Here is a 10,311-nt window from a genome sequence, read left to right as displayed (position 1 = left end):
TCTCATCTGCTCCAGGCTCTCCTACTCGACTTCTGCCTCAGGCTGCCCCTGATTCTTCAGGCATCCCCTGCTTCTCACAGTGCAGAAAGACACACAGATACAAACACCGACACACATACAGATACAGACAAGTAAAATCACACAGAGACACAGATGCAAACTCTGATACACATGCAGATGCACAGACACACAAATACAAACAATAACACACACACAAATGCAGAGATACAGATACACACAGTGACACACATGCAGATACATAAATGCACAGATACAAACACTGACACATACAGATACAGACAGTTGCAATCAATGACACACATGCAGATACACAGGCACACAGATACAAACACTGACAGACATGCATATACAGACACAGATACACATACTGACACACACAGATACATAGACACAAAGATACAATCACTGACACACACATATATAAACACTGATACATATACAGATACAAACAGTGACACACATGCAGATAAACAGATACACTGACACACATACAGATATACAGACACACAGATACAACCACTGATACACATACAGATACAGACACAAACACTGACATACATGCAGATACACAGATGCTCACTGACACACATGCAGATACACAGATGCTCACTGACACACATGCAGATACACAGATGCTCACTCACACACATGCAGATAAACAGATACACTGACACATATACAGACACACAGATACAAACACTGACACACTCACAGATACATAGACATACAGATACAAACAATGACTCGCATACATACAGATACAAACACTACATACAGATATCCAAAACACAGATACAGATCAAGCTGTTAGCCACCCTCCAGTTTCTTACCCAATTCCCACCTTAGCTAGTCATCAGGGTGGTTTCTGCTGACTAGGACTGGTGGGAGTTGGGATCTTGCTTCTCTCCTGCGCAGCTGTGTCTGAGTGAGCCGGGATGAAATGCACGGCACTCCCGCACTTCCTCCCAGCAGATAAGAAGGGGCAGGTCACACTATTTAAGTGCCACAGTGCACTACTGGGCCCCTCAGAGCACAAGTCCATTGGTTGACCCTAAGTGCATGGCCACCCAATAGAAAGTGCATGGGCCACCCAATAGAGCCACTCATGATAAGGTTCCCAGCCCATGCAGTGCAGTTGCACTGCAGCCATTAACAATTTTGTTTCTGCATACCCCCAGGGGCACTTAAAGGGAAACTCCAGTGCCAGGAAAACGATCCGTTTTCCTGGCACTGGAGGGTCCCTCTCCCTCCCACCCCCCAATCCCCAGTTGCTGAAGGGGTGAAAACCCCTTCAGTGACTTACCAGAGGCAGCGACATGTCCCACGTCGCTGCTTCCTCCTCCCCCGCCACTCCTCCTTCTGCTTACGTCGGCCGGTGGGTGAGACTGATCCCGCCCGCCGGCCGAGGAGACCTAATGCCGCGCATGCGCATTAGCGCACCCCATAGGAAAGCATTGAAAATTAATTTCAATGCTTCCCTATGGAGGAATAGAGCGACGCTGGAGGTCCTCACACAGCGTGAGGACGTCCAGCGACGCTCTAGCACAGAAAACCTGTGCTATAGAGCAGGAAGTTCCCTCTAGTGGCTGTCTAATAGACAGCCACTAGGGGAGGACTTAACCCTGCAAGGTAATTATTGCAGTTTTAAAAAAACGGCAATAATTACACTTGCAGGGTTAAGGGTAGTGGGAGTTGGCACCCAGACCACTCCAATGAGCAGAAGTGGTCTGGGTGCCTGGAGTGTCCCTTTAATTGTACCACTGGGGGTACTTGTACCATGGGTTGGGAACCCCTGATCTAATGCAACGCTATGAGAAGCATTCTGTGGGGGGAGGAGGCACATCTAGAACGTAAAAGATTACAGCAACACAAAAAATAAAACCAGAAATCTGATTGAAGTGTTGAAGGGTGTGGGTGCCCTGGGCGTAGGGTTGTCACCTGTTTTGGAAAAAAATACTGGCCATGCTAATTTGCATAATTAATTATATATGTGTGACATCACAGGACACGGCATACATAAAAGACTGAGAACATTTGGAAGGAGACAATTCTCTAAATCACTAATAAACTACTTACAATGTTTGTACTTTGACTGTGCATATAGCATTGTGTATGTGAGGCAGTATGTGTATAGTAGTGTGTTGTTGTCTAAATGTGTTTAACATTGTGTGAATATTGTTGTCTGAGTGAGTTTGCTATGTTTTGTATTATGTGTATAGTATATAACAATGCATGTACATGCCATTGATCAACAGAGATGGTTATTCTCTTTCTCTCCCTATTCTCCCATCTGATTGCTGAATACATACACACAGAGGCGTAACTAGAATCCAACGGACCCGGGCTAAATTTCCCTGGGGCCCCTCCTCCTTGATGTCTCATTCACTCAATCCCCTCCACCCCCATATCACCTCAGCCTCTCCATGTGTCCCATTCCCTCTCCCCTTCATGTGTCCCATACCCTCCTCCCCCCTCCCCCCTCCTTGATGTCTCATTCACTCAATCCCCTCCACCCCCATATCACCTCAGCCTCTCCATGTGTCCCATTCCCTCTCCCCTTCATGTGTCCCATACCCTCCTCCCCCCTCCCCCCTCCTTGTGTCCCATTTCCTCTCCCCTCAGCCCCTCTGTTTCCCATACTCTCCTCCTGCCCAGCCCCATCCATGTGTCCTATTGTACCCTTTCTCCCCCCTCCCCTCCCTGTGTCGTATTCCTACCCCTCTCTCTCTCTCTCCCTTCCAGGACCAACATTTCTCTGCAGCTGTTCCCGGTCTGACAGGAAGAGCTCTGTCAGTGAGCATTTCCTGTCAGACCGCTCGACCACGCTACACACAGGCAGGAGCAGCACAGCTCTCGCCTCCTGCCAGCATCGGGAACCGCGGCTGTGCACCGGCCCATAAGCTACCCAGGCGCCCCCCGGTGAGGGGCCCGGTCGCAGCTGCAACCCCTGCAACCGTGGTTGGTACGCCACTGCATACACACGCTGCTAAATAGAAACACACACACGGACTGATGTATACACACACAGACTGCTAAATACACACACACATACACAGATACAAACACACACATACAGACAGCCTGACACTACACACCATTGTGGCCAGTGCTGGTATTTTAGAACCTTCTACTCACTGAAAAATACCGGCATTTGCATTGTTGGTATATTTGCAATACCGGCACCGGCCACAGACTCAAATACTCAAAACAAAGCCGAAGTAAAATACCAGAAAATCAAGATCAGGAACGCACTCTCGGATAACCATAGGCATGAAACCACGACAGGGCAATGAGCAAGAGGAGAGTTGGGTTTGAATACCCCTACTGTGGATCCGATTGGCTGTAACCCGCCTTTGACCCCAAAGGCAATTACCAGGTGTGCCTTTGTTGTCAGGGTCCTGAGTCTATTATCGATCTGCATCACATAGGTAATAAAGTAATTTAACCCCTTAGGTAGGTCTTTGGCAGCAATTTTATCAAGTATAACTTCAGATAATCCTTGTTTAAAAGCAGCGATTAATCCGTTGTTAGTCCAGTCTACCTCAGATGCCAAGGTACGAAATTCTATGGCATAATCCGAGATAGATCGGTTCCCTTGTTTGATATGCATTAGGGCAGTGGAGGCGTCTTCCTCTCAGCCTAATGGTTCAAACGTCAGTTTGAATTCCGCCAGGAATTCCTGGTAACAATGAGCGATACCCCTATTACTTTCACACAATGGATTAGCCCAGGTTAAGGGCTTTAACCCCTTAAGGACCAAACTTCTGGAATAAAAGGGAATCCTGACATGTCACACACGTCATGTGTCCTTAAGGGGTTAAATTTAAGTTGGTTTATCAGATGCCCAATCTTAGCTCTATCTGAAGGAAATGAACCAGGTGAGGCATCAAAGTGGTACTCAATCTGATTGAGAAATCCCCTACATTCCTGGATATTACCAGAAAAATGCAGGGGAGTAGATAAGGAGATTGTAGGTGCCTTATATATTATAGGTGGAGGTACATTAGACAGTGGTGACATAATTGGAGAAGCCTCAGTTGGTAAATGAGCCGTTCTAGTAAGGAGTGTGCTAAAAGCCTGGGCAAAATGATCCATACAGTCAGTGGCGACACACAACCCATGGGGCCCCGGTGCGAAAACTGATTCTTGGGCCCCCTCCCCCCGCATGCTTACTCTGCACGGGCTGGGGCCGCAACACATGGCGGCGGGCACCTGGTCACAGGGCTGCGACCGCGGTATGTATGCCAGTGCATTAAGATACACATACACTTAAAGGACCACTACAGACACCCAGATCACATCAGCTCAATGAAGTGGTCTGGGTGCCAGGTCCCTCTAGTTTTAACCCTGCAGCTGAAAACATAGCAGTTCCAGAGAGACTGCTATGTTTCACTGAGGGATTAATCCAGCCTCTAGTGGCTGTCTCACTGATCCCATGCTATAGCGACCAGATGGGTGATATCTGGTCCCATCCTGCAGTACTGGGGAGCTCCAATGCGCTCCTCCTTGCTGCCGAAATCACTGACCTCCTCCAGTGCCTCCCACAGCAGACCAGGGCCATCATAGTCATAACCCTCTGGACCATCACTCTCATCCATCCAAGGGCACCTCTGCACCGAGTACCATCGTAGTGCCCGGTACGCCTCGTCCAGCCATGTTTCTTCTTGATCAGCCACTGGAATTCTATAATCAACTCTTCCCAGGGCAGAAACTGCAGTAAAGGCAGCCTCAGCAGTGCTTGCTTCTGCCTGCGCTGTTCTGAACTGGGAAGGCTCTCTCCCCCTTGAGCTTGAGACTGCTCCAGAGCCTCGTGCCAGAGATCTTGCCTTATCCCATCTCTCAAAGCCAGCTCCTCCACGGTTGAAATAGGGTCATACTCCTGGGCCAGTGCGCCTTGTAGTCTTCTCTGGAACTCCTCCTCACATGGGGATGCTGCCTGGGGCTAGCTCGCTCCATCTCGCTGAGTTCCTTCGCAACCATGGTCGCTGCACGACTGCTAGCATTGTTCTTAATTATAAATCCATACAATACCGGTGTCTCCAGGATGCTTTTATACTCCTAGGAAGCCATCCCACTTCTGCCACCAATGTGACAGACCGCCTGGCACCCCAACCAGGTACCTCTATCAATCGCTGCTTCCTAGTAATCCTTAAGTACCATAAGCACCGCACCAGACACCATACCCACCGTAAACCCCACAGCTGGGGGTTACAGCCTTAATTACGTTGATAAAAAGCAAAGAAAGATGATGTAACATGCATTGCTATACTCTGTATAATCCCCTGGATGCTAATCACTAGCTCTTCTAAGAGCAGTTCCTGCTTCGCTCTCTAAAGGAAGAGAGGTTCTCCCACTGGAGCCTGGAGCCTTATCATAGGTCCAGGGTGGGTAGGAGACGGCAAGACCCCAACAAAGCTGTGGCGGTTAGTGGGGTCTGCAGTGCTTATGGTGTCTGGTGCGGTGCTGATGGTCCTTGGTAAGCACTAGGAGCATCGATTGATGGAGGGTCCGTCACAGCTACACATAAATTACAAATTTTAGAGAGACACTCACAGACAAGTTTCAATTTTATCAGTATTTTTTTTTCTTAAATGTTTCTGTCACTTTAAAGTTGGTTCTTCTGTTGTATGTTCAGGACACCTGTACAAATATAGATTGCAACATCAACTTATTTATGGTTACTTTGGCAAAAAGGCACAAATCAGCATTAGTGATGGTACTGAATTATTTCACAAAGTTTAATTTAATTGTGTAAATGGTTATATCTGGTATTCACAAGAAAAGATTGAAAACATAAGTGTGTCATATTTACTGTACAATTGTATGGCCGGCAATCTCAACTGTCACTGGCCAAATGTTTTATTGAGGAAGTGTCCAGTGGTGTGTTGTAATGCAACAGGTTTATCCATTAAATGTAAAGAAACGATATCCGTATAAATTTGTGTATTCCCACAACACTAGTCTTAACATACCTATAGGTAATTGCACTGTATAAAATTGTAACAGTCTTTACACTGTTAAATTTGTATTTGTTTAAGTAGCATGTTTCTTTAATAAATTACCTCTTATCCAGTGCATAAGATGTTTTCAAGACACCATCTTGTCCTAGATTAATGTGACAACAATTCAAGGCCTTGCCTACTTCAACCTTACGTTTTAGTCCAAATAAAGATTAAAGATGTCTAGGTCATGGCAATAGACTGATAAGGATGTTTTTTCTTTTAATTTTCACATAAGACCTGCTATTAACCCAAAGATGTATAATTAACCCATAAATACCTGTTGTAATTAGAAATGCTATACTGAAAATAAGACATCCCCTGAAAATAAGCCCTAGCTTATTGTCGGGGGATGCTTGTAATATATGCCCTACCCCGGAAATAAGCCCTAGTCGCTAGTTCGCTAATCTATGTTCGGGGAATTGCCCCAAATGTATACCTGCTTTCTAGCGCATACTACCTACTGTTTTCCCCCGAAATAAGACATCCGCCGACAATAAGCCCTAGTGCATTTTTCAGGGGAAAAATTATTATAAGACCCGGTCTTATTTTGGGGGAAAGACAGTATACCTGCTTGACTAATGATAGACAAGACTTTGTGACCAACTCTGGAGCAGACATATACTGAGAGATTACCTGTACAATCAGGAAGGGTATGATCTACTAGAAACATAGAATGTGACGGCAGATAAGAACCATTTGGCCCATCTAGTTTGCCCAATTTTCTAAATACTTTCATTAGTCCCTGGCCTTATCTTATAGTTAGGATAGCCTTATGCCTATCCCACGCATGTTTAAACTCCTTTACTGTGTTAACCTCTACCACTTTAGCTGGAAGGCTATTCCATGCATCCACTACCCTCTAGTGGTAGTTTTTCTTCTTTTTTTTTTTTTTTTTTAATTCTTTATTTTTGAACATGCATGAGGTTACATTGCATCCACAACAGCAAATGCGATGACTTGTGGTACATTCAATGATACATGTAAGATGACTTTGAGGGCTATTAGAACTAATACTTGCATCATTTAGTAAAACAGCATGACATTTTATATTATAGTAAACGATTAAGCTAACAACAAGTTTGTAGGTACAGCATGAGTTAGTCGAGCTATTGTTGTTGATTAAACTAGTGGCTCGTTTTTAAGTTAGATAGTTTGCAGGCTATACAGGCTAGACAATATGAAGCTGGAGTAACTAAAACAACCAGTGTGAGGGAGTAGCTAAGCTTGGTCCCATATCTGGTTTTGTGGGCAGCAATTTAACCCCTTAAGGACCAAACTTCTGGAATAAAAGGGAATCATGACGTGTCACACACGTCATGTGTCCTTAAGGGGTTAAACAAGGCATCTTACAGTTAAGAAATGGATATATCGTTAGTTATGCACAATGCTAAGATTAACAGCGCTAAATTATGCTATAGTTGCTGTGTGTTTGCTGTGTTGTGGCTAAGTCCTGCTTAACCCTTGCCAGTCCTGGGTGTGATAATGCCTTGAGGTGTAGCTGGTGTCCAGGGAGCCCACAGCTGTGGCATGGAGAGGTGAGAAGGGTGCTCAGGTCGCTCTTTGGATGGTGAGGCCGAGTATTGTCGTTGCAGTCTGAGGTTTCCGGGTATCCACCCTGGATTTGGCCCCTTTCTCTGGGTACATGGTGGCTGGCTATAAGGCCTCTGGGTAACTGCTGATGGGGCAGAGTGGAGCTTTAGGGCAGGTCTTGGTCGTTTGGCTTTTTGGAGGTGTGAGGTTGGGCTACAGGAGTGTAGTGGTACCTGGCGTTTCAATGTCCACAGTGTCCCCTGGTATGTCGGGCGGCAGGGTAGGCGCGCCATCTTGTTGGGCTCTGGCCTCACGCCGGGTCTGCGGGCTTTTTCATCTGCCGGCTTCTCTTGTGCTGTAGGTGGGTTGCTGTGGGGAGGTCTGCACTCCAGGCGTCTCCAAAATTCTTGGCATATGCAGTCAAAGTTGGCGTTGAATCGCTTCCTCCAGGCTTCTGGGTTCTCCTGGGACCTCGGAGGTAGTGGCTCGGCGGCCATCTTAGATGTAGCGTGCGGCCCACACTTAGGCTGAGTACTCCCCCGTTGCTGGTGCGAGAGTCTCTCTCCAGCTGGGACCGGGATGACCCCCGCCGGTCCATAGGGGGGGGAAGCAGGGCGTCGGGATGGTAGCCGCTTGGCGCGGTCCCCACGGCGTGAGAGCGGCCGTCTCTCCCAGCCATTAGGCCGCCGTCCGCGCTAGGCCTCAATGCGGGTTGCTTCATGCCTCGGCGGAAAAACTCCGAGTTGATCTTCTCTATTTCCCACCCGTTTGTGCCGTGAGCCATCATTGAATTGGGCTACTGGAACCCCGGTTACAGGTTAAATTTGTTGCTTTTAGGCTCGTTTGGGTCCGAGCTCTCAGCCTGTGCGTCTGGCTAGCTTGGCTGTCAGGCCCCGCCCCCCTAGTTTTTCTTCTTTTAAATATAGTCTCCTCCTTTACTGTGTTGATTCCCTTTATGTATTTAAATGCTTCTATCATATCCCCCCTGTCTCGTCTTTCCTCCAAGCTATACATGCTAAGATCCTTTAACCTTTCCTGGTAAGTTTTATCCTGCAATCCATGAACCAGTTTAGTAGCTCTTCTCTGAACTCTCTCTAAGATATCAATACCCTTCTGAAGATACGGTCTCCAGTACTGCGCACAATACTCCAAGTGAGGTCTCACCAGTGTTCTGTACAATGGCATGAGCACTTCCCTCTTTCTACTGCTAATACCTCTCCCTATACAACCAAGCATTCTGCTAGCATTTCCTGCTGCTCTATTACATTGTCTGCCTACCTTTAAGTCATCTGAAATAATTACCCCTAAATCCCTTTCCTCAGATGTTGAGGATAGGACTCTATCAAATATTCTATACTCTGCCCTTGGGTTTTTACGTCCAAGATGCATTATCTTGTACTTATCCACATTAAATGTCAGTTGGCACAACTCTGACCATTTTTCTAGTTTACCTAAATCCTTTGCCATTTGGCTTATCCCTCCTGGAACATCAACCCTGTTACATATCTTAGTATCATCAGCAAAAATACATCCCTTACCATCAAGACCTCTGCAATATCACTAATAAAAATATTAAAGAGAATGGGTCCAAGCACAAATCCCTGAGGTTCCCCACTGGTGACAAGACCATGCTTTGAATATTCATTCAATATTTCATTGACCACAACCCTATGTTGGTTGCCTATGATTCAGCCACTGCCTAACCCATTCAACTATATTGGAATCCAAACGTAAAGATTGCAGTTTATTGATAAGCCTTCTATGTGCAACAGTGCCAAAAGTCTTATTGAAATCTAGGTAAGCAATGTCTACTTTATATTGCAAGCATATATTCATTTAATTCTGCATACTCTGCTTTATAACACATTAATGGATTATTACGGTTTTCTATGTCTATATTCATTTATATTCAGCCTACCGGACAGCCACTAGGGGCGCTTCCGCAATGTTACTTTTGGTCTGCTGACACTGTACGTCCTTACGCTCTGCATGAGGACACCCAATGTCAGCTATTTCCCCGTAGGAAAGCATTGATTCAATGCATTCCTATGGGGAGGTCTAATGTGCATTAGTGCCCCTTCATTAAGGGACATCAGAGGAGGCGAATCTGCGCCTGAGCACAATCAGGTAAATAAAGGGTTTAATCACACTGTGGCTTTTTCCTGGCACTATAGTATCCCTTTAAGTCAAATTATTTGTTGGTTTTTCATCTACCTACTAGGTTGGTGCATCATCCTTATGTACCACTTGTGTTTGACAATGGAACTTCTACCAGAGACCCATTTATTAACCAAATGACATGGTAGGCTATCCTACACTTCACATAGCAGTGCTTCCAACAGTCCCAGATTTGGGTCCTTGTTCCACTGGAACCCCAATCTGCAGCAAGAACACTGTGGCAACTGTACTCAGTGCAGAAGGTTTACATTTTGCTAGGCACGCTGTCTAAACTGTGCTCCTCTATTTATAGACAACTTTGAGTAGGTCTGGCAAGCAAATTTAATGTTCTAGCACTAATCATGGACAAATCCCATAATAAATCTTTAAATACAGACCCATAATCCCATATGACTGTTAGAAATAGTAAACGATTATGGATTAAATGGTGAGTTTATTCCAGCAAATGTTTTTATCTTTCTGCTTTTTTAAAGCTGCCACAATGAAAACAAAGCACAGGGCAAACAGGTCTGATCAGTTGATCCTGTGAAATACAAGTGCAGAGTTGCAGCTGTAGACTTGAACTAATGACATGTTTAAC

This window comes from Pelobates fuscus, chromosome 8 (genome assembly GCF_036172605.1).
Source record: "Pelobates fuscus isolate aPelFus1 chromosome 8, aPelFus1.pri, whole genome shotgun sequence".
NCBI lineage: Eukaryota > Metazoa > Chordata > Amphibia > Anura > Pelobatidae > Pelobates > Pelobates fuscus.
This window is presented reverse-complemented; position numbering follows the sequence as displayed.